Genomic DNA, 26693 nt, shown 5'->3' with positions numbered 1-26693 from the left:
AAACAAAAGAAAGACCTCTTAGTGTCAATCTGCTGCAGAATTCATTCCTGTAGAAACCTAGGAAGAGAAATAATCCATCAATTACCAGGAATAATTAGGTAACAAGATAGCTCAGAAAGAGTCAGCTCTCCAGAAACCAAACTTAAAGACATGGAAATATATGACTTAAATGACAGAGAATTCAAAATTACACTTCTGAAAAAACTCAATGAGATGCAAGAAAGGCAGTTTAATGAACTCAGAAATTAAATCAAAGAACAAAATGGATACTTTACCAAAGAGATTGATTTTTTTTTAAAAAAATGGAAATTCTGGAGCTGAAGAACTTAATAAAAAATGAAGAATCAAACAGCGAGCTTAGGAAATAGAGCTGATGAGATGGAAGAAAGAATTAGTGAAATCAAAGATAGAAATCTGGAAATAATGTAAATGAAAGAAGAGAGAGACTTGAGAGTTAAAAGAAATGAAAGAAATCTGTAAGAACTATCTGACTTCATCAGAAAGAGCAATACAAGAATAATGGGTATACCAGAGGAAGAAAGGGACAGAGAGCCTATTCAAACAAATAGTCAAAGTTCCCAAACCTATGGAAAGAACTTCAAATCTAAGAAGTAAACAGAACACCTAATTATCTCAATCCTTATAAGTCTTATCCAAGCCTTATTGAAGCAGTCAAAAATTAATGACAAATAAAGAATTCTCAAGGCAGCCAGGAAAAAGAAGACAGTAACCCACAAAGGAAAGCCCATTAGATTATCATCACATTTTTCAGCAGAAACTCTACAAGCTAGGAGGGAGTGCAATCAAATGTTGAAAGAGAGAAATCACTGGCCAAGAATAATATATCCAGAAAAATTATCCTTTAGATATGAAGGAGGAATAAAGACATTTCCAGATATACAGAAGCTGAGGGAATTTTCCACAAGGTCTGCATTACAAGAAATACTGAAGGGGGTTATTTTACCTGAAACAAAAAGACAAAAGAATACAAAACTATGAGTAAGATGACTAAAAGACAGACAGAATCAGGAAATAACAACCCCTACTCAGAATAAGAAATATAACATAAAGAGTAAAGGAGATAAAAAAATAAAAAAGGAAAAGAGAAGAAGAAAACAATTTGCTACTGCAACTTGGAAATGAACTCACAGCATAAATAAGGATAATTTATGACAACAAAAACATAAAAGAAGAGGGGGTAAATGTCTGAATTTGCAAAAGGGAATGGAAGTAAGATACATGCTGAATAAAAAGGACTACTGTGTATATGAAACTTTTATATAAACTTAATGGTAACCACTCCAAAAAAAAAGTACAGAACTGAGACACATACATTAAAAAAAAGGAAAACAGATGAAAAATTATAGAATGCCACCAAACTAAAATAATAGACAGAAACACAAAAGCAGAGAAACAATGGAGACACTGCGTTACCAGAACACCAAAGATAAAATAGCTATAGGAAATTCTCATATACCAATAATCATCCTAAATGTAAGTGGACTGAACTCACCAATAAAAAGGCACAGAGTAGCAGATACGATAAAAAAGTAAAATCCAACCATATGCTGCCTCCAAGAGACACATCTCGGCTGCAAGGATAAATATAGACTCAAAGTGAAAATGATGCTCCAAGCAAATGGCATCCAGAGAAAAGCAGGTGTAATCATACTTATATCTGACAAAATAGACTTCAGGATAAAAAAGGTAACAAGAAACAAAGATGGACATTTCATAATGATAAAGGGGACAACACAACAAGAAAACATATATCAATATATATGCTCCCAATCAGGGAGAACTAAAATATATAAAGCAACTACTCACTTCTATTAAAGTAGAAAAGGAAGAAACTGGAAAAACGCAATTACAGTAGGGGACCTAATATCCCATTGAAAGCTATGGATAGATCATCCAAACAGAAAATCAATAAGGAAATATCAGCCTTAAATGACACATTAGTCCAAATGGTGATAACTGACATTTACAGAGCCTTTCATTCCAGAATACCAGACTATACATTCTTTTCTAGTGCACATGGAACATTCTCAAGGATAGACCATATGTTGGGACACAAAACTAGCCTCAACAAATTTAAGAAGATTGAAATCATACCAAGCATATTCTCCAACCACAATGCTTTGAAATTGGAGATCAACTGCAAAAATAAAGTGGGAAAACACACAAATATGTGGAGATTAAACAGCATGCTACTAAAGGACGGCTTTAGTAGGGTCAAAGAAGAAACAAATGGAGATATCAAAAGATACATAGAAACAAGTAAAAATGAAAATGGAACATATCAACATTATTGGGATACTGTACAAGCAGTAATAAGAGGGAAATTACAGGCCTATCTCAATAAACAAAAATCCTAAATAAATAGCCTAACCTTCAATCTTAAAAAATAGAAAAAGAGCACATGAAACCCAAACTTAGCAGAAGGAAGGAAATAATAAAAATTAGAGCAGAACTAAATGAAACAGAGAACAAACAGACAATAGAAAAAAATTAATGCAACAAAGAGTTGGTTCTTTGAAAAGATAAATAAAATTGACAAACCCCTGGCTAGACTCACTAAGGAAAAAAGAAAAAAGACTCAAAAAAGCAAAATCAGAAACGAAATAGGAGAACTTATGACAGATATCACAGAAGTACAAAGGCTCATACTATGAAGGACTGTATGCCACAAAATTCAATAACCTAAAAGAAATGGACAAGTTCTTAGAAATATATAAACTTCCTAGACTGAATCACAAAGAACTGGAAAATCTAATTAAAATGATAAACAGTATGGAAATTGAAACAATCATCCAAAACCTCCCCAAAAGAAAATACCAGGACCAAATACCTTCACTAGTGAATTCTACCAAACATTCAAAGATGACTTAAAACCTGTCCTTCTCAAACTCTTTCAAAAAATTGAAGAAGTGGCAATAAGTCCTAACACATTTTATGAGGCCAACAGTACCCTGATACCAAAACCTGGTAAAAATAACACACACAAAAAGAAAACTACAGACCAACATCTCTGATGAATATAGATGTAAATATCTTGAACAAAATACTAGCAAATTGAATACAGCAATACAGTAAAAAGATTATATGTCATCCAAATTGGGAATGAAGTCAAATTGTCACTTTTTGTAGGTAACATGATTCTTTATATAGAAAACCCTAAAAACTCCACTAAAAACTATTAGAAGCAAAATACAAATACAGTAAAGTAGCAGGACACAAAATCAATGTGCAAAAGTCCATTGCATTCTTGTATACTAACAATTAAACTCCAGAAAAAGAAATGAAAAAAATTCCTTTAGCAATTGCAACAAAAAGAATAAAATACCTGGGAATAAACTTAACAAAGGATGTGAAGGACCTATACCCTGAAAACTACAAGACATTATTAAAATAAATTGAAGAAGATACAAAGAAATGGAAAGATATTCCTTGTTCATGGATTAGAAGAATCAACATAGTTAAAATGGCCATAAAACTCAAGTAATATACAGATTCAATGCAATCCCCATCAAAATCACAATGACATTTTTTCAAGATATAGAGCAAAAAATCATCAGATTTGTATGAAAGCACAAAAGACCCCAAATAGTTAAAGCAGTCCTGGGAAATAGAACATGGCCATAGGTATCACATTCTCTGACTTCAATTTATACAACAAAGCAACAATAATCATAACAGCACGGTATTGGTGGACAAACAGACACACAGACCAATGGAATAAAACTGAGAACCCAGAAATGAATTCAGATATATATGAACAGATAATGTTTGACAAAGGAGTCAAAAACATACAATGGAGAAAAGAAAGCCTCTTGAATAAATATTGCTGGGAAAATTGAAAAGCCACATGCAAAAGAATGAAATCATGTACCAAAATCAACTAAAATATGGATCAAAGATGTAAATATAAGACCTGAAACAGTAAATTGCATAGAAGAAAACATAGGTACTAAACTCATGGACCTTGGGTTCAGAGAGGGTTTTATGAATTTGACCTCAAGGCAAGAGAAGTAAAAGCAAAAATAAATAAATGGGACTATATCAAACTGAAAAGCTTCTGCATAGCAAAAGAAACAATAAAAAAAAAAAAAAAAAAAAAAAAAGAGGCAATCATACGAATGGAAGATATCTGCAAACAACACCTCCGATAAGGGGCTAATATCCAAAATATGTAAAAAACTCATACAACTCAACAACAAAAAAACAAGCTATCTAATTTAAAAATGGGCAGAAGACATGAACAGACACTTCTCCCAAGAAGACATACAAATAGCCAACAGATATACGAAAAAATGCTCAACTTCACTAGCTATTAGGGAAATACAAATCAAAACCACAGTGAGATATCACCTCACACCTGTTAGAATGGCTATTATCAGTAAGACAAGTATTGGAGAGGTTATGGGGAAAAAAGAACCTTCATACACTGTTGGTGGAAATGTAAATTGGTACAGCCACTATGAAAAACAGTATGGAGTTTCCTCAAAAAAATTAAGAATAGAATTACCATACGATCCAGCAATCCCTCTTCTGGTTATCCACCAAAAAAATCTGAAAGCATTTATCAGTAAAGATATATGTACCCCTATGTTCATTGCAGCATTATTTACGGTGGCCAAGACATGCAAACAACCAAAGTGTCCTTTGATAGATGATTAGATAAAGAAGATGTGATATATATATATATATATATATATATATATATATATATGATGCAATATTACTTGGCCATAAGAAGAGGTGAAATACTGTCATTTGCGACAACATGGATGGATCTTGAGATTATCATGCTAAGCAAAATAACAAGAGAGAAAAAGTCGAGAACCATGTGATTTCACTCATATGTGGAATATAAAACTGAAAGCAACAAAGAAACAAGACAAAGAAACAAAAACTCATAGACACAGACAACAGTTTAGTGGTTACCAGAGGGTAAGGAGGGAGGGAGGGTGAAGGGGGTCAAATATATGGTGATGGAAGGAGAACTGTCTCTGGGTGGTGAGCACACAATGTAATATATAGATGACGATAGAATTGTACACTTGAAACCTATATAATTTACTACCGTGTTTCCCCGAAAATAAAACCTAACCAGACAATCAACTCTAATGCATCTTTTGGAGCAAAAATTAATATAAGACCTGGTATTATATTATATTATATTATATTATATTATATTATATTATATTATATTATATTACATTACATTACATTACATTATATTAGACCTGGTCTTATAGTAAAATAAGACTTGGTCTTATGTTAATTTTTGCTCCAAAAGATGCATTAGAGCTGATTGTCCGGCTTGGTCCTATTTTTGGGGAAACACAGTAATAAATGTCACCCCAATAAATGTAATAAAAATGTAAAAAATAAAATTCAAATGCATAAATCAGTAATTATGAATCTATTTTAAAGGGCACCAATGGGTAAAGATGTATCTGTGACAATAGCAATATAAAGGAGGAAGGATGGAGATGTGAAGAAAGAGTGTTTGTATACTATTGAAACTCAGATGATATTATTCGAATTGATATTATTGCTGTTAAGTTTAAGATAGTAATTGTAATCCCCAATGTAATCACTAAAATTTTTTTTTAAATATACAGAAAAGTAAAAAAGAGAATCAAAATGGTACACTACAAAAATCAACTAAATAGAAACAAAAGGCAGCAATGAAAAAATGAAGAATAAAAAACATGTTTGCTATACAGAACAAATAGCTAATTGGCAGCTATTGAGCTATTTAGCTATTGAGTGAATAAATCCTTTCTTATCAGTAATTAAATGTAAGTGGGTTAAACTTTCCTATTAAGAGGGAAAAATGGGTAGGTTGGATTAAAAAATGCAAAATGGTGGAGTAGGAAAATCTAGGAATTGATCCCTCCAACTAAGCAACCATTGCAGTGGAAAAACCACTTGGAATCCAGTATAAACAGGAAATTCGGAGTTATAGAATTGCTTTTTGAGGTCATGATAGTTTTAGAAATATATACTGATAATGGTTACACAACATTATGAATGTATGAATGCCACTGAATTGTATACTTACAACGGTAAACTTTGTGTTATATATATTTTACCACAATAAAAAATCCATGTAAGACAATAATGCCCATTTCATATATATGTAAACAAATAGTTACTCATTAGAATTGTCATCTTTGAAGTAAGGGAGAGCTACATGAGAGAAACGCGTAAGTTGAAAAGAAAATGAATGAATAACAGGAGAGTGCCCCAATGAGGACCAATAGTGAATTATGGACTATGAAACAAGGAATGTTAAACTGAATTCTGCACCTGACGTCTGAAAGAAAACAAAAAACAGCAAAAATTTCTGAGTGAGCCAAATTACGAACTGTCATTTTGAATCTAAGAAAACCATGTTTACCCTCATCTATCACCCCGCTCCCCCCTTACCCTCTGGTAACCACTATTGCTAACTATTGTCACCCCAATAAATTTTAATTTAAAAACATAAGAAATCAATAAAACTGAAAAAAAAAAAGAAAGAAAAGCCCATGTGTTCCTCTGGTTTACAATACTTGTGTATTATATCATCTCTGATCTTGAGAAACAAAAATAAATGTATTCTAAAGTGACAAAATACATTTTACTGAATGACAACTTCATGACACTACTCTTACACTGATGAATTAGTCCCCCTCCTCTTAATTCTTATAGTACCTTTTATTTATAATGTTTGTGATTGGCTAAAGATGGCCAAAAATACATTGACTCCTCCTATCAAGAGATGGACTTAAGTTCCCTTCCTTTTGAATATGGACTGGCCTGTGACAGCCCTGACCTGTAAAGACAGTGGAAGTGACACTGTATGAATCCCAAGGTCAGGTTACAAGCTTTGTAAGGTTCCACCTTTGTTCATTGGAACACCTCTCTGGATCCCAGCTGAGTCAGCCTGCAGCTCTGCCAGTCATGCTGGCCAAGACTTCAGCTGAATACCACAAAGTGATCCCAGCCATATGAAAGAATTCCCAGTCAAGCCCAGTCTGAATGCTTAACCTGCAATACTGTGACATACAATCAGAACAAATTGTTTAAAACCACTAAGTGTTGGCCTAATTTGTTATGCAGTAATAGATAACCATGACATCCTTGTAGTGAAATTGTTTATGCTAATTTTTTACTGTAATTTATATTACAGACTTAAATATATGTCTATGTAGAAAAACAAACTTTTGCTACTCTTGCTAACTTAAATGTCATTTATTTAGTCAATACTTTGATCATCTTCTCTAGGCCAGATCTGTGCGAATACTACAAAAATGAAATGCCGCACAAAGGTGTCATGTCCTTTTGCCGTGTATGAAAGGTAAGTATATTTCTCATCCTTGTCTTTCAGTATTACTGTCCCCCTCCCTCTAGACAATTTCTGTTAGTTTCTTATTGTTCTCCCACATATGGCCTGTGCCTATATTACATTTACATTAATCTATTTTTATTTACACAGATACACATATGTGACCACATACTCTTCAATTAACAAAATGTCTTCTAGATAAATTCACATCATCATATAAAGAATTTCCTTGTCCTTTTTCATGGACTTATGTAAGCAATGCCCAGATGTAACTATAATTTATTAGACCCATTCCATATTGTTTCTAGTTATTTGCCAAGAACGTTCATGCAGCTTTACATATAATAGCCAGGAACTGGAAAAACCTAAGTATTTCAATAAAAGGACAGGTAAGCAAACTGTGATGCAGTCTCTTTGAGACACATTTACATTTTTCTTGATGAAATAACTAAAAGTACAATATCTGGGTGATAAGGTACTTGTATTTTGTTTTGTTTTTAACTTTACAAGAAGTTTTAAACTGTTCTCCCAAGTGGTTATACACATTTACTCTCCCATTATCATGTGCGAGAATTCCAGTTGCTTCATATACTCATGAAAGTTTAGTATTCTCTGTCTTTTTAACGTTAAACTGATGACTGTTAAGTACTAGACATTGTAGTTTTAATCTCATTTCAGATGACTGACAATGCAGAGCATATATCAGAGCTTATTGGTTACTGATATATCTTTTGTTAAATGTTCAAGTTTTGCCCTAGTCTTTATTGGATTGTTTTCTTATCGTTTGTCATTGGATTTATATATGTGTGTGTACAAATATATATGGATATATATATATATATATATATATATATATCCATATATATTTGTATATATATATATGGTGAATTGGATTGTGTGGTTTTCAAATGTTAAAGTATTAATATCTGAAAATCATCAATGTTCCTGGATATTATCTATTTTGTATAGTGCTGGATTTAATTTGCTAATATTATGTAAATGATTTTTACATTCTGTTCGTGAGACATTTGTATATAATTTTATTTTATTGTAATGTACTTGTTTTATTTGGTATCAGAGTTATGATGGTCTGAAAAAATGACTTAGGAAGTGTTCTATCATTTTCTAACCTGAAGGAGATTTTTGAAAGATTCATATTATTTCTTCCTTAAATACTTGAAAAAATTTACCAGTTAAGCAATCTAAGTCTGCAGTTTTATTTGTGGAAATGTTTTTAAGTACAAGTTCAATTTCTTTATGAGGGGCAGTGCTATTCAGATTTTTCTATCTTTATTTGTTAATTTTACTAAGTTATATCTTATAAGATTTTTGTGTATTTAATTAATTTGTTAGCATAAAGTTGTTCTTAATATCATCTTATCTTTTTAATGCCTATAGTATCTGGAGTGATTTTCCCTCTAAGTCCTGATATTGATACTTTATATCTTCTCTCTTTCTCTCTTTTCTTTTCTTGATTAGTCTACCTAGGAGGTTATCAATTTTATTGAGATTTTCAAAGGACCAAATTTAGGTTTCCTTGATGTTTTCTTACTAATGGTCTAGTTTTTATTTTATTGTGTTTTGCTTTTTGTTATTTTTTTCCTTCTACTTACTTTATTTCTTTTTTTTCTAAATTCCTAAGATAGAAGTTTAGATCATTGACTTTAAATGTCTTCTTTTATAAACATTTTATAATACAAACATTTTATAATATAAAAAAGCTATAAATTTATGTATAAGTACTGCTTTGCTGTATAATACATACTTTAATAAGTTGCTTTTGGGTCATTATTTGGATCAAATGTGATTTTTCTTTACATAAGGATTATTAAAAATACATTGTTAATTTTCAATTATTTGGGGATTTTTAAAGAATTTTTCCTTTTGATTTCTAGTATAATTTCATTATGGCTAGAGAATATACTCTGTTTCAATCCTTTAATTTGTACTGAGATTTGTTTTGTAGTCTATCTATCTTGTATATACTTATCTCAGTGAATTTTCCATGCACACTTGCAAAGAATGTATTCTAAAGTTGTTGCATCTGGTGATCTAAAAAGCTATTTAGGTTAAATTTCTAGATAAAGTTATTCAAAGCTCTGTCTACCTTTTCTATCAAGTATCAAGAGAAGAGTTTTAAAGTTACCAACTGTATTAGTGAATTTGTCTTTCTCCCTTTGTTTCTGTCCTTCATGCATTATGAAATATTTTGTCAGTTGTATGCATATTTAAGATTGTTACTTCTTTTTGATGAATTAGACTTTTTATTATTCTGAAATATCTCTCTTTACTTCTGGTAATACTTCTTGTACTGAAGTCTATTTACTATGATATTAATATAACCACTTCAGTTTTCTTACGATTAGTGTTTTCATGGGAAATATTTTCATCATTTTATTTTTAACTTGTGTGTTTATATTTAAAGTATATCTCTCACAAGCAGCATATAGTTAAGTCTTGCCTTTTAATTCAATCTGGATTTAATTGGTATGACTAATATGATTGGGTTTAAGTCTATCATCTTGCTATTTTTTCTAGTTATCCCATCTGTTCTTTGTTTCTCTTTTTTTCCTTTCCAGCCTTCTTTTTACTGAGTTTTTTTCTTAAGTAACCTATTTTGTCTTAACTATTGGTTACTTTTGCTTTAAAGAAGCAATTATCTTTTAAGGAAATTAAGAAACGAGAATTTCCATTTGATGTCACTTGACTTTAGTCTAAAGAACTTTTGTTAACGTTCATTGTAGTGTAGGTCAGCTAGTAACAAATTCTCTCAACATTGTCTATCGAAAAATGGCACTTATTTGGTTTGATTCTGAGGAATGTTTTTATTAGACATACATTTCTGGGTTAACAATTTTATTTTTCTTTAAACTTTTTAAAGATGTCATTCCATTGTCTTCTGGTTTACGTTGCTCCTGATGACAAGAAGTCAGTGGTGAGGCTTATTGCTATTTTACATATATAATGTGTCTTCACCTATGCCTTTCTTTTATTTCCTGATTTAAAATTTAGGTAACACTATGGTTACATGTATTTAATATTTCCAAATAATCACTAGAACCCCAACTACCTTCCAATTAGAAAGTCTAGTAGTTTCCCCTTTATGATGACCCCTCATCCCCAACATAGTGGACATGTGGTCCAATGACCCTAGAGGTTTACTCATTCCAAAGGGAGGACTTGGTCATTTTCTAATATCAGGCATAGAAGAATATACAATTTCATCAGTTTACCATTGTTATTTTAATCATTATTACCCAGTGTTGGTCTTAAAGCTTAGTGCTGCATCTTGCCTTGCTGCTTGTGTATTTTGTAGCAACACAAGTCCAGGTTTCCATACAGACACGATAGTTATTTAAGAGAGAATAATTCCATACCTTCAGCACTAAATTCAGTCAAGCCTGCTTTACACCTCAATGTTTCAGAGTCAGCTCTTCTTGTTCATATATGCAATTACTTCCCAGTGTACCAACTGTTCTAGAAAAACTGGCTTAGGCTCTCATTTCAGCATCCAGCATCCCATGGATCCAGAGTCACTGGCCCCAATTCTCCCCCATGATCACTTCCTCTCCTGAGTGGAGCCATTTTTTCCCTTAAGACAATTGACCAGTCCTCCCACTATGTGTGCACACACTGCGTGTGCTCATGTACAGATGTAGGCTACCCTGCGGATCCAAAAGAAATTGTGTATTCCCATCCAAACTGTAGTTGTAGCTGTTAGAGCTGACAAGTTGTCATTAATCAAAAGATTAATATCAGCCACACTGCCAACACAAACACCCAGATTTTTTTTTTTTTTTAATGAAACAATACATTTTAGAACTCATAGATAGCCGTTCTCATTCTGACCTCCCACTAACTTACAGGTGTTTCCAAATTATATATATGGGGAGAGAGACAGAGAGAGAGAGAGAGAGAGAGAGAGAGAGAGAGAGAGAGAGAGAGAGAGAGAGAGAGAGAGAGAGAGAGAGAGAGAAAGAAAGAGGTGCTTAATAATAGAAGAAATCTCAAAAATGTAATATCAGTGAAATTACATGTTTTAATTTACTAAATGTGTGTTCATCTATGCAAGAATATATTTTTTCAGAAAAGGTACATCACCCTTTGTTACAATATCTCTTGTTTTCAAGAAAAGAGGTATTAATGTAGTTAAATGGCTTATTCAAGTTACATGGTGAAGCAAGGAAACAAACCAAACACCTGCCAATATTCACCAGTGAGCATCCCACGGCCTCAAGTCTGGCCAAATACAGCCATTTATCTTTGCTGCCAGCAGGCTTCTGGAGCTTCTGCACTTACCTCCATCCTCCTGTGAGAACCCTACTTCCTGGCACACGTCTCAGGAACACAGTGTCAGGTCTTCCCTCTGCCAGGATGATTTGGCCCCTCCATGGCATCTTGATTGGAACCCAGTGGAAACTTATGAGTCAGTTTTTTAAAAGAAAGAAAAATACCCAGACACAACTGGAAAAAAAAAAAAAAAAGCACAAAACTTACATTTTGTTCTGTTATCTGGGTTTGTGCCAGATTGGAGGGAACAACTTGCAAATTCTTCTTCAAAAGCTGTCAGAATATTTGCTTTTAGTTTGCTCTGATTCAGCTCTCTGCAAGGAAGACATGTTGCTAGCAGGTGGTTCATCCATAAACTGCCCCTTGCCCAAGGCCAGTCCCCGAGTCACCTTTCAATTCCACTTGACTCGGTTCAAGAAGGGGGTGTTTGTGGTCAGAATGGAATACCATGCAACTCCCGCAGAATCAGTCTATCTTGAACTGCTCAGAGCATGACAACTGGACTTCTCTTCTTCACTCCTAGGTTCGGGTTTATCTCAAAGGCTTTGAACAAAAACAAGTGTTTGGGGGAAAGACACAATTTAGAAAGTGTCCAATCACCAGGTGCTTTCTTTCTTCATGATGAATCAACATAAAAATTTTAAAAAGATGGCATCCGTACCAATCCAAGATATATACTATAAGAAGTGAAAACATAAATGTATCCTCAAATTTTTTGAAGAGTTTATAGTTTTCTATAAATTGTTCTTCTATACCCTATAGCATTGTCTAAAACATTAACAATCACATTTTACTCCTATTGCTGAAAGAATAGATAATAACTTATATGAATTTAAATATATCTATATCAATACATTTAACTATGTTTATCACAAATATTCGATGTATATAATGTTTAATAATAAACTACTGCTAAGAAATACAGGCTTCTTCTTGTATTTGAATTTGAATCAATTAGTTCAGATTTTATTTTATGCAGTGTGGGAGGAGAAAATTTGATCCCAGGGTCTCTGGTTTTCCTGATTATTAGAGGAACTTACATAAATTATATAGTGATTAATACAATACTTGTAAATTCACTTACAAACTAAAGTAACATATTCCATATTAACTGAATAAACAATAGAATGTGTTACATGCTTTTCAGTTGGAAGCTGTGTATCAGGACAATTACATAAAATTTTTGTACTTAATATTGAGCCAAGAAATAGGGAGAATGGTCTATTACTATTGAAGAGATTGGGTAATTACCAGGACTGGTATAAATACAACCATGATTTTTTCCCCCTTTTGTCTATGTGCTCTTTGTTCTCTGAGCTCTTATCTGAGTTCTATATTGTAAATATTCTTACTTTACAAGAAGAGTGCTTTAAAATTCAAAATACTAAATAGTCAAACTGATCCCTTCTTAAGACTTATTATGTACCACTGCGACTTATAATCTATTTTAAAATTATCCAAGTTTGAATTGTTTGTTTAGATTCTAAGTTTTATTTTTAATTAGTGAAGAAATGCAAATATGAATAAGTCAATGAGATTTTTGTGGAGGAATAGGAGTTCTGAAATGGTGGCGTAAGGATTGATGCAAATCTGCTTCTCCATAAGGTAACAAGGCAATAGCAAAAATCATCAGAATCAAAATTTTTAGAACTCTAGAAAGTAATGAAAGGCTTGCAATGATTAGAGGAGCATTTATTTAAGAAAAACTGTTGAACTTCAGTAAGAACAGGGGCTTTGTGACCTATTAACTTGTCCTACTCCATTATTCTCTCAGTAGCTCCTTAAAAGCCTTGAAAACCAGCATTCTTGCAGCCACTAGAAGTGACAGACTTGATTTTGAACTTCTCAGAAACTACCATATCCAGATCAATGTCACTATTTGACTTGACTTGCAGCTCCCTGGAAAAGCCATATTTGCAGTCATTATTTGACTTGACTTGAAGCTTGCTCTTCCAGAAAAAGCCCTATCCCCAGAGTATTTGTTGAAAACAACCTATGGCAATTGTTTAGCATCACAGCTACCTGAGGCTGCAATATCAATTGAGCCAAATAAGAACTTAGCCACAAAGTGAAAAAGGAAGATCTGGGTAATGAGATGTCCATAGGGAACTTTGAAAAGCTGGGACATATTCCTAGGGATATAAAAGTCAACACACATGTATAGGGCCATGTGCATTCCCCATAAACATCTGAGAGGACCTCAGGCTCCATCTCTGGCTGAACTTTAGGCCCTGTACAAGTAGGAAGTGAAGGCTAAGACAGAGTTATAAACTATCTCAGTAAAGAAAGCATTCCCCAACATAGCAGAGAGGCCCTCAGCAAAGGGTGGAAGACTTATTTGTTCAAGGCTTGTAGGGAAATCTCCGACCAATTGTTAGCTGACCACTAAGCTAACCAAGCAAAGACTTCAGTGACTTAACAATACAGGGGACTTTGCAGATTTAGTTAAGGAATGTCACTAAACAAGTGAACAGTAGTAACAATAAAATAGCAACAACAAACTCTGGGTAGTGAAGTTGAGTCTAATATCCAGAGGTGTCACAATTTATTATTTAAAATGCCCAATTTGGTATAAAATAAGTAATAGATATGCAGAGAAACAGGGAAGTAAGACCCATACAAAAGGAAAATGCAGTCAAAATTAAAATTTCCTAAGGGGACCCAGATATAGCACTTATTAAACAAATATTATAAATCAGCTATTATAATATGTTCTAAGATCCAAAAGAAACTATGTCTAAAAAATTAAAGTTGGTTTAATATCTGAAAAGTAATCAATGTAATACACTACATTAATCAAATAAAAAACAAAAACCACACAGTTATCTCAACAGATACAGAAAAGGAATTTGACAAATACAATCAACAATATAGGAATAAAAGGAAACTTCCTTAACCTGATAAAGTGTATCTACAAAAAAACCCACAGCTGACTTCTTACTTAATGGTGAAAGACAATGTTGTTCCTCGAAGATCAGTAACAAACATGTCCACTCTGCCATATCTATTCAATATGGTGTGAATATTCTAACCAGAGCAATTAGGCAAGAAAAAGAAATAAAAGGCCTCCAGATTGGAAAAGAAGACATAAAACAATCTCTATTTGTATATGACATGATATTGTAAATAGAAAATTCTAAGGAATTGACTAAAAATATTTTAAAACTAGTAAACCTTAATTTTAGCCCAGTGAAACTGATTTTGAACTTCAGACCACCAACATTATAAGATAATAATGTTATGCTGTTTGAAACAGCTAAGTGTGAGGTAATTTGTTATAGCAATGATAGGAAACTAATACAATACCCAAGAGAAATGAAAACATATGTCCACACAAGAACTTGTATACAAATGTTCTTACAGCATTATTCATAATAATGCTGAAAAAAAATGAAAACAACCCAAATGTTCAACTGATAAATGGATAAACAAACTGTGGTATTTCCAAACAATGGAATGATATTTGCAATAAAAAAAGAATGAAGTACTGATATATGCTACAATGTGAATAAACTTTGAAACCATTATGCTAAGTGAAAGAAGTCAGTTATTTACATGAAATGGGCAAAGCTATAGGAACAGAAATAAATTAGTAAGAGGATGGGGAGTGACTACTAACATGTATGGGAATTCATTTGGGGATGATCAGATTGTTCTAAATTATATTGTGGTGATGGTTACACAACTCTGTGAATATACTAAAATCCACTGAATTTCATGTTATATGAGTTGTATATTAATAAAGGTATTAATAATAAGTGAACAAAATAAATGCTTCCCTTATTTCTACTTTACAGCAAAGTAATTCAAACATACAGCAAAAAATAAAGTATTGATTTTTCTCTCTAAATCGGGTTTTTAGTTTTATTCTAATCATTAGATAACCCCACAGTGAATGCTAAGTTAATTGATTTACTTATTCACTCAACAAATGAATGCCTGCTTTGTACTAGGTGGGCTCTGGACAGTAAGTACCATTAGAATAGAATAATGGACTAACTACCTTTTTTCAACTTACTCATATAAGGGCAGTGGGTCAGCCATCTTCCTCCCAAAAAGTCATGTATTTTGAATGTACCAAATTTTATTGCTTCTATCATTCCTTACATAGTATAGATTATGTGATATAGATTAAACTTGCTTACTTTATAAGTTTGTTGGCCAGCTCTAAATTATTGATACAAGTTAGGTTTAACCTATGTATACACACATGCTTCACTACTCATGCTGGAGTATTTCAAACACAGTACAACAATATTCAACAAAAGCTTACATAAATAAACATATAAATGAATTAATGCTATAAAAGAAATGTTTAAGCAGTTGAGAGAGCATTTATCACCTTGTCTCAGGTCAAAGAAGTTCTTTCCAAGGAAACAGGCATGAAAGCATTTCAGGAAGATAGCAACTAAGATCCAGAGATGGAATGTTTGCTCACTGAAGAGAGAAGCCCAGTGTGGTTGGAGATGCTGAGCGAGAAGGAAATGGGAAGGCCAACTCTTACAGGACTTAAGTGCTGTCTTAGCAGAAGCTGGTAGTGGTTCCCTAACATTCATTTTCAAAATGTTCCTTATGAATACCCAATTATTAATATCCACTTTTTAGCTGGACATTGTCTACTTGGATAAAAGACTCTATATCCTACCTTCTCTGCAACTAGATGTGGTTGTGTTATAAACTTAAGGACAAAGCAAGGTGAGCAGAATGGTCTCTTAAGGGAGAGAGTGTCTTTCTCACTTCCTCCTTCTAGATAGCGTGAAGATGGAAATGATGAGTGGCGATTAGGCAGCCGTTTTGACCGTGAGTGAAAACTGCATATTGAAAATACCAGAACAAAATCGAAAGTGTCCAGGTCTTGGATATCATGTTATACCAAATCAGCCCTACTCTGCCTACCTCTTACTTCTCTAATTGTTATAGAGAAGAAATTTCTAGCTTGTTAATCCACTGTTATTTTAGGTTTTCTGTCCTTCATGGTCAAACATAATCTTACTTAATAAGCTGCTAAGAATGTGTTAGTCTTTACGACAAGTACTAGGAATGTCAGAAAAGTTATGGTATACTTGCCTATGATTTAAAAGATCACTTTGACTATCATATGAAAGATTGAAGTGGAAAAATATTGGAAATAGAAAGACCAAGTGGGAAACTATTACAATAATATAGGTTAAAGATGTTGGTGAATTTAGACTAAAAGTGTCAGACAAAAAGAAAAAAATGAATTTGAAGTATATTTAGGATAGAAATTCAACAGGGGTTGGTTACTGATCATTGTAGGGAGTGAAGAAAAGGGAGGTGTTAAAGATGACTCCAGTCTTTCTAAGATGAGCAATGGGTGGGTTGAGGTGCGATTTCCTGAAATGGGAAACAGTGGAGGAAGGAAGAACAGTCTTAAGGGAAAGATCAAGAGTTTAATTTTGGACTGAGAAAGTCTGAAATGGCTGAGGCTATGGCAAGTTTGCAGTTGGAAATTAAGAAATAGGGATCAGAAAATAGGTTTAGGTTGGATTCTCAAATTTGTTTTGTGAGATGCTGTTGATGAAAACTTAAATTTGAGGTGATTTGGGCTGTTGCTTTTCTTTGATCTAGTGCTACGTTTTGTAAATCGATGATTATAATCCCTTAATGGTTTATGAAATCAGTATATTTTTTACTTCATTGGCTTCATTTTTTAAATGAGATAGAATTTTAAAAACATGATGTACCACTAGTAGTAAGTATAATTTAAATAAAATTTTGCTCCCATTTTGTGTATGCATATGTAAATATAAACACACATGCATACATTAGCATAGATGGATATATACGTGCGTGTGTGTGTGTGTGTGTGTGTGTGTGTGTGTGTGTTTGTGTATAAAAGCTCCTTGGAAAGACATTTTTGTCTGTTTTGGTCACTGTGTTTATCCATTGCCTAGAATGGTATATGGTGAACACTTGCTAAATGTTAATTGAATAAATAAACATGTGGACACATATGTATATATACATTCACTGAGTTGTGGTGTAAAATCTATTTTTATTATATTTATTTTGACATAATTTCAGATTTAAAGAAAATATGCAGGAAAAGTCAAAGAATTCTCAGATACCATTTATCCTTTACCCAGATTCCCCAAAAGTTAACATTTTCTGCATTCTGTCTTCTCTCTATATATTTATATATATAATGTTTTTATGGCATTGTAGACATAATGCCCCTTTACCCTTGTATCTGTATTTATGTCTTAAATAGTAATTATGTTATATAACCACAGTGTAATTATCAAAGCCAGGCAATTAACATTGAAATGGTACTATTATCTACTATCATCTTATCTACAGACCATGTTGAGATTTTTGACAATTGTTCCAGTAATGTCTTTTGTAGCTAAAAAGATCTGAGATCATGTGTTGCATTCATCTGTTGTGTGTCTCTTTCATCACTTTTAATCTGGAACATTTCCTGAATCTTTCTTTTTATAAAATATGTGTTTTACTGTGGGTCATGGTAAAAACAATTTTTTCTGACGGTTACCACTCTAATGAGTTGAGCTTGAAATATCATCTTGTCTGCCTTCAGAGGGCAAGTCACCTTCTCTCTCTGTTGAAATGGTGGAGGGTGGCTTTTGGATCTCATCAGGACGCAGTGTTAGGGAAAGCAATGGGGATTCTTTATTGCTACACTTGGATTCTGGGAGGATGTTAGAACCCATTATGGGGGAAATGGGCTTCCTGAGACCTTGGTGTTGAAGGACAGGATAGAGGGCACTGGCTGACCTGAGCTGATAGATTCATAGCAGAGACGAGAGCAGTGATTCTCGATCTCCACAGAGTGAGTTCTGCAGACTCTGACATAGCCCTCCAGTGGCTGGGGCTCTGGGGAAAAGCAAAACTTGAGATCTGAGACTCACAAACAAGAAGCACACCGGCCACACCTGGAACTGAGGAAGGGAATGCCCTCTGGGGAAATCTCCTTGGGCTCTGTGTTAGCAGTGACATCCGCCCTCCTGGGTAGCATGTGTTATGGCAGCAAGAAGCAATAGCACTGATGAGGATGACGAGATTCCAGGTTTTCCAGTGTAAAATGGACTCACCCCACCATAGCACCATTTTGGATTGCTTATGTTCTTAAGCTATCAAGAGGAGGGTGGCTCCTCAAAGGGAAAATATTTAAATATCCCTAATCTGGAAGTAAGGAGTCTCAACTAATCAGCTCTAATTCGAGTTGTAAATTAGAAAGATGAGTTTAAATTTGCACAATGAGATGTTTTGTTTTGTTTAACATATCCTGCCTGTTACAGATTATTTTTAAAATATAGGAGATGGAAGAAATCTCCTGGGGAGAGAAAAGAGAATACAAAGAGAGTCCAGAGCTGAGCCTAAGGAACTCCATCATTTTAAAGTCAGGCAGAGAAGTAGTTGCCAAAGGAGACAGGAAAAAAGCAGCCACAGAACAAGATGGAGAACCTGAGAGTGAGGGTTACAAAAGCCAAGGAATCAATGGCAGAAATGCTAACACATTGTTGAACATTATCTGGCAGTGTTTACATCTTATAAAGAAAAAAATATTACATATTTACTATTGTTCCCAGAGTTTTATGTGTCCAGTGCTATTGTAAAGCTATGGAAGTACATGGCAAGATCCAGCAGCTAATGATTCCATCAGGACCCATGACTGTCAGCTGTGGAAACCCACTTCCGGTATCCTAGGATATTGGGCAAGGTAAACAGGCTTGGAAAATGGCCAGAGGCCAAGGGAGCTCCACGGTCTCAGTAGCAGTAACCACAGTCAAGGTCCCATAGCAAGGACACCAAATATGCCCCTTCACTGTAACCACTCTGTGTGCTCCTGTTATTCATTGAAATTCAAAATGCCAGGATGGGTTACCTGCCTGGCCAAGCTCAAATTGCATGCCTACACCTGGAGTTCACTTAAATGGGAAAAACAGATTGAACTTCTCAATCGTTTTATTTATTTAAAATTTGAATCTCTTTTGTGATTCAAGGGTCTCACCCGCTCTAGCAGGCAGGGACGAGATCAGTGTGCCCTGGACCTAACTGGGTATTATTATGGTCTTGTGTGTGTCCTTGTGGTCAGGTGGCAGAGCTCCAAATAAAGTGCTCACTCCTGAACACAGGGCTACATTTTCTAACTACCCGAGAAGCTGGTGGGAACAAACAGTTTTGCCTCCCCACCGCCTCCCCTGCCCACTTCCCGCCCCCTCATGCACTACCAGTCCTGGCAAGATGGCAGCCCCTGTCCAATCTCCCTGTGGACACCTCTTGGTCTGCAGCCACCATGCCTCTCGGAAACTGGTAAATTTGCAGAAGGGAAGGACTGGCTGCACTTTGCCTGGCAATGCCACACCATGCCATCTCTCCCCAATTATGTGGTTTTCTCTGATTCTAGTCACTAGGGGCAGACCAGAAAGTTGGCTGGCTAAGTAGATAGCCTTGGGCTGGGGGGGGGGGGGGGGCTAGGGAAAGCCTATGGAGATGGAGGTGCTCCTTTGGCTTTGGGAAGCCTTTGTTTCCTCCCAAATGAGTGACGATTGGAAAAAATAGTGTTCCCTCCCACACACTGCACTTCCCAAACCAGGCTCCGCTCCTCTCCCAGTCCTTCCTTCCATCAAAAGATGGAGTGGGGGGAGGGGAGGAAGTGGTCGGAATGGTTCTCTGACTCCAACCACCAGCTGTCCAGAGTGGGGCAAGGGGAACAGTTGGCCCTGGTGCAAGCCATTGTTAGAACTTAGACTGCGAGGAGTTGCAGAGGGATAAGGAGACTAACTTTTCACTGGGTTTGCTATTGTTTTTAAACTTTCTGTAGACAGTGCCCTCCCTTGTAGCCTGCCACATGGACTGGACTGCTCTCACCTCCCCAGCTTTGGGACGCTACTGAATGGTTTATCTGACGTTAAAATGAGGATAGACAAATGGTCATGGATACGTTTCCAAGATATAAGGAAAAATCCTCCTTAAAGTCCTGTATTAAATATTCCCTGAGTGGAAGGTCAGGAAGGGAGGGAATTAGATGATGGACAACCAAGAAAAAAGAAGAAGAACAAATTTCCGCTACAAAGAGTTTATAATTATTAGGGAGAAGATGTGTGTTTATACAAACATTTTCCACATACACTTACAATTCCCCACGCATATGCACACTGAAGACCAGGGTTGCATACACAGACAGGTGAAGCAGACAAACCCTTACTGGAGTGACATGAAGAGTGTCATATTTCTCCCTACTGCCAGTTTTCACAGTGCATGAATATCCAACTTTAGAGATTCATTCCATCTTCAGTTCATTTCTTGCCTTAAGTTTCCTCTTCAGAAACCCCATCTAAAATATCTTCTCCTTCTTTGAATTTCCAAATGCTTTGTCTAAGTTATTACTTAATGCTTTCCATATACTTGAGGGCAAGAATCTCACTAAGTCATTTTTGTAGTGCCCACACAGCACCAAACACAGTGCCTGACATATACCGCGTAATCAACAAAAGTACACTGAATGGATTAGAATATAGTCATTTCTGGGAATGTTAGAAATCCTAGTCACTAGAATATGAAGGGCATCCAGAGGGAAGACTGGGAATCCTGAGGATTCCAAGCTGTTCCGGGCTATCAGAATATTAACAGGTATTAAAAAGAAGTCACTAAAGTGACAGTATCAATATGGTAACATCAGAACATCTTGTATCCATTCCTCCTTCATTACATACCTCAAGCTAGTCATTTGATTTCTGTGATCTCAATTCTCTCACCTATAAATTATCAATGTGGGGTTAAGTATTCTGTTTCTCTCTTGATTCTCCTCCCTGTTAGACAAGGTGGTGGGGTGGGGGAGACTTGGTTATTTATTTGTCATCATGCTGTACCTTTTTCTATACATGCATTACTTTGATAGTATGCCTCCACGCCTTGATACTTTGTATGGATGTCCCATTATCTACAGGATCAAGTTCAAGCTCCTTCAGCTAACATCGGAGACCCTCCATAATCTATACACCTTGCCTACTTTTTCAGCCTATTTCTCATCAGTCCCCTATTTTAAGATCCCCTTTGCAGCCAAAACTGGCTTGTTTTTCATCTCCCAAATAACCTTATAAATTTTTTGACTTTGCACTTTTACTTAAATCATTCTGTCCACACGTAATTTCCAGAACCTCCTTTCTCACCTTCAAAACCACCCATTCTTCAAAAGCAAGCTCAAATACAACTCTCCCAGGATGTCTTCAGCAGCAGACGTGACTGTTCTTCCTTTGAATTCACTGAACCTCTCATTTATATCAACCCTATAGCTCTTTCGTAATGTCTTTAAGTATTTGCATACTTGCATTACTGATGTCTCTGAAGTGGCGAGCTCTTTGAGAATGGGAATCGTTACTTAGAAATCTTTAGTGTCTTACAGAATACTGTCATGCAAAATGGTGGAAGGTAACCAGCATTATTCATATTACTATTGTACCAAGGTCTTTAAAGACTTAAATCATTTACTACTTATAACAATTCTATGGAGGTACATATAATTATTTTTATTTTACAGGTGTGAAAATAAGACTCAGAGAGAGCTACGAACTAGCTAATTATTAATACCCAGTAAGTGGTAGAAATTTATGCCCAGACATGTCTGATTCTAAATCTGAAGGTTGTGAGTTTGCCCTACCAAAAAGTATCTGATTTATATATAGTAGTTACTCAATAAATATTGATGAATATGGTAAATGACTGTGGTGGAGACGGTCAGTGCTCACCAAATACCCATGTTAGGTTGGGGCCACATAACTGTGTGCTGGCCAATGGGACCTTACCTTTTTCTCTTTCCCTGCCAAGGGGAACCTGGAGACCACTAGCTACAAGGCAGATGAGCTCTCCACCAGAATCAGATGGTGATGTGACACAAAATAAACTTTTATTGGTTGTGTTACTGAGATTTTAAGATTTGCCTTTTGTTAATTATTCTGAATAACAAGGTGACTGAACACATGAGCACAATTAATATGATGATATTCTATTCCAAGACTGTTTCTTGCATTTATTTAGGTGTCCATTTACTTGTTTCCTGTAATCTCATGCTGCTTTCAGCAGGTAAATCGAGGCCACTGCTGTTCTTAGAGTAGATGCCAGTAAGTCCTTAATCCTTGAGCACATATATTGGGAACTATGATGTCAAGGCATGTGTATGTGTGTCTATGATTTCATATATGCATTTATATAACTCTCATGTGAAACAAGCAGGACTCGGCCTATACTCTAACCCCTGATGTTTATGTAGTGTGGTTAGTCATTCTTCTTTTGACCCTGAGTACAAACTTAGACAGGGTGTAATATTTCTGATTACTTTCATATAATAAAAATCCCTACAGTCATTTTAAGTCACAGAAGAGTCTCAACTTAGTAATAGTGTAATATTCACCTACTAATCAGCACTCCAAACTTGATTTAAGTTTGAGATTTCTTCCTTTCTTCCCAGCTCAAGTCATGGCAGGTAGGAAGTCATCCTTGGGAAGGGCTGGTTGTCTGGCTTCTTCTTCCAATCCCTTAGCTCTTGACCCTCAACGTTTGAGACCCTTAGGAGAGCAAACGAAAAGGAGAGCAAGAAGGTTCTCCATTCATACGGAAGTGAGCTGATGCAGAGTTTTCTCATCTTGACAAAAGAAGAAGCTGATTTTTTTTGCCTTGTGGGCACTTTCATGGGTTCTTCAGAGACCCTTTCAACTATCCCTGGAGCGATTTCTTCTATACTTCTAATTCACCAGCACACATGTTTGTTCTTTCTCGTCATTTGAGGCTCCTTCCTCAGCCTCTGCAGTCTGGCTGTTCACTTCTGGCCTCTTGCTGCTGGACTGGCACCTTTAAATGGACTGGAGTTGACCCCACATTGGTTTTTCCCTTCTCATCTGGCCTATATCCAGTCCATGGGAAAACTCGCCCATGCTTAGCTCCTGCGACGCTGGAAGGAGAGATCACACTCACCAGAACAGTCCCTCCTTCACTCAGAACTTCAGGCCAACCAATCTCCCACCATTTAGATTTTTTTTTTTTGGTTGGTCTCAGATTCTGGCCCAGAAAACCCCCAAACTTCAAGGGTACCTTAAAGTTCTAAGTGGTCTCCTGAAAACCCCTATATGAGTATAAGGTAAAGGGGAAACACACCTACTTTGGAAGGGAAACTTACAATATCCCAACAGTACTTTCCAAAAATTTTCTCCCCAAATCTCCTTATTTAACTCCAAAATACCAACCCTGTATATAAGGTGAGTAAAGGTGTATGAGTTCTATAACTGTTATCTGGCCATCTCCTTTGGACCAATTCTCCCTTCCTTGGGAATCTCTTATCTCAGTGCCTCAAATAATATTTCCATTTTAATGTTCACTTAAATATATAGATTGCTGCTGAGGTCAAGTATAGGAAGTGAAGTTTAGGGGAGGGGTGTACTTTTTACTTTCATGTTGTTTCATTTTTTTAAAAAAAAAGCTTAATGGTTTTTGCAATAGTAATTATGTAACAAAAATGACACTTAGGGAAGAAATGTAATTGTTACATATTCCAGTTTATTATCCTTGTCAGTAATGTTTACTTTCATTAATGTATTACCCAAATAATTAAAGTATTTGTAAAGCTGACTTTCCCACAAAATAACTTTCAAGAAATAAGAGATATAGAAAAGACACAATGAGCAACAGCTCCCATAAAATCATGATTTATTGCAATTTTTCTGCAAGTAGGATGAGAAGGAAGCAGCTGACCATTGACTTGGGATCACTGGCACAGTCAGACAGCCTGTAACAATTATGCAGTGACTTAAATAAAAAATCTCAGGTTTTCCATCTGAGGGAGATTTCTCATGTCACTATTATTTGCAATAAAATCTCTGGATCAGCAATGTCAAAATTAACATATTTTTACAATATAACATAATATTTTCGCAGCATAATTCCTGAAGGGCAAAAATGTCATTCTAACTTACCCCACCATCCCCAGCACCTGTCTGTACATTACTGGGCATACTGCAAGTATCCAACAAAAATTCACTACAGGGTTTTTCAAAAAGGAGCCTGCCCCAGCTCTGCCATGCGCCCCAAATTGACCTCCTGATGAGATCCGTCACAGAAATGTCTGGATTTTGCTGTCTGCTCTGTGGGCCCATGAGCAGAGAGCTTTTCTCAATCTGGTTTCACACGGAACAATTCATGTGAATAAATAGTCATTATCACTTCCAATTTTCTAACTTTGAAAAAGGGAGTTATTTCCTGTCCTCTTTTTCTACAAGTGGGAGAATAAATGAGTAGATTCAGACACAGTTTTCACAGTATTTCAGAATAAGGGAAAAATGGTCCCCTCTAAATGAGAATCCTAAGAACAGATTTAATGAAGCCACAGTGACTTCATAGCACAATTATGGGATCACATGACACCAGAATGTGCCACCTTAGCTATCTCCCTCAAAATTGTCAAAACCCAGGTGCTATTTTCGTACACACCCCCTTGACTTTAGTTCTAACTGTCTTGGGTTGGCTGATAATGTCTGTTAAAACCAGGGCTATGAGTGAAGATGTCTGCCTTCTGTTCCTTGTGGCTTCTAACCCACCCAGGCAAAGGTGACACTGGCAGACAGTGAGGGGTTGATGGGCTGATTGTTAAAACTGAGCCAACTCCCAAACATACCCAGCAATAACTCCAAGCTACGGAGGAAAATGCCTGTCAGGCTTCCAGATGGAGCGGAGCTTCTGCAACCACGGCAGAGCCTGGGAGGAGGAGGGAGGCTGTGAGAGCAGAGTCTCCAAGGATGGGGTTCATCTGTGTCAGGACAGATGCTCGTGTATTCCAGAAGAAGCCAAATGCTTCAAGAGAAAACTGTGAGGAGAGGGAGCTTGTGTATTAGGGGAATGTCTTCTGTAAGTGCAGATTCACATAGAGTAAATCTTCCACACTGCTGGGTCACCCCTGAGGATGAAACAATGAAACAACTAACTCTTCAATGGTCTTGAAATAATTTGGACTTTTAGGTAACTGGGTGCTGTCTTAGGTCAAGATCCCAGGAGCAAACCCACAGATGAATTTTAATAAGGTTTATTAGGGAGTATATTTAGGACAGACAGTAGAGGCATGGGGAAGTGGAGAAAGAGGAAGGAAGCTGTGCTACCGAGGGTAAATTTGGCTCGGTCCTGCAGGGGGAGCCATAGAGACAATGCAACCGCACCTGAGTTCAGGGGCTAGACAGGTGGAATGATGATGATACAGCTGCACACATCAGTGACAGCCAAGGACCGGCCTGGGGGTTGGGGGTGGGATGTAAGTGCCCAGGCACTTCCAGCTTTCAGAGTGTGCAGATGGAGCAAAATTGAAGGTGTTTTCACACCCTGAGCACAGCTGTGATCCTCAGACACCTATGCTAGCTGTCAGGAGAGAAAGCGTGTGGAGGCCACTGTGCAAGAAAACGGCAACGGAACCAGAGAGATATGCGTGGAGCAGTGCTCTAGAGGGGGCCACTGCCTGCAAAATCTGCCCAGTGGCTACGCAGGAAGGAAGTCTGACCTCTGTTCACAAAAATACAGGCTCATCTTTCTAACAAAGTTGTTAGAGCCCCTAAACTACTTGTTAGAGCCAGTTTTGATGTAATTACCCTGTCCCTGCAGACTGTGAGAAATTTTCCTATACTACATTTTCCCATACACATTTTCTCTCCTGCCCTTTCTGTCTATTCTTTTATCCCTCCAAGTAGGGTCCTTCTCTTACCAACTCTCTCTCCCCTTTCTCCCTTTCCTCTCTCCTTCCCTTTCAGTTTTCCCCTCCTCCTTCTTCCCCTTAGGCTGTCTCAGCAGTTCAACACCATTTTTCTTTCATTGGGCTACCGATGAGTCTACATAAAGACAATGGTTCAGATACTAAAAACTAGTTGATGCAAAAAAAAGACAATCAAAATAAGTTAAGAAAATTTTTTCAGTTGAATCAAATTGATTCAAGGGGGGGGGGGGAATCCCTGAGTAACTGAAGGAGTAATATTTGATTCCAAAATGTCATTTAAAGCCCTTAAGGTTTAATAAGTTGATTCGTTATAGTTAAAATATTCATTTTTAAAGC

At 35.9% G+C, this 26693-nt stretch overlaps 1 pseudogene; it reads left to right on the top strand.

Moving 5' to 3' along the window:
• Window positions 1-26693, top strand: part of LOC109434129 (large ribosomal subunit protein uL4 pseudogene) — a 53435-nt pseudogene that overhangs the window by 1167 nt on the left and 25575 nt on the right.

Source organism: Rhinolophus sinicus, chromosome 14, assembly GCF_057876585.1.
Source record: "Rhinolophus sinicus isolate RSI-liver-muscle chromosome 14, RSI-T2T, whole genome shotgun sequence".
NCBI classification, from domain to species: domain Eukaryota; kingdom Metazoa; phylum Chordata; class Mammalia; order Chiroptera; family Rhinolophidae; genus Rhinolophus; species Rhinolophus sinicus.
Note: the sequence above shows the minus strand (reverse complement) of the source record. Positions and strands in the feature narration are given on the sequence as shown.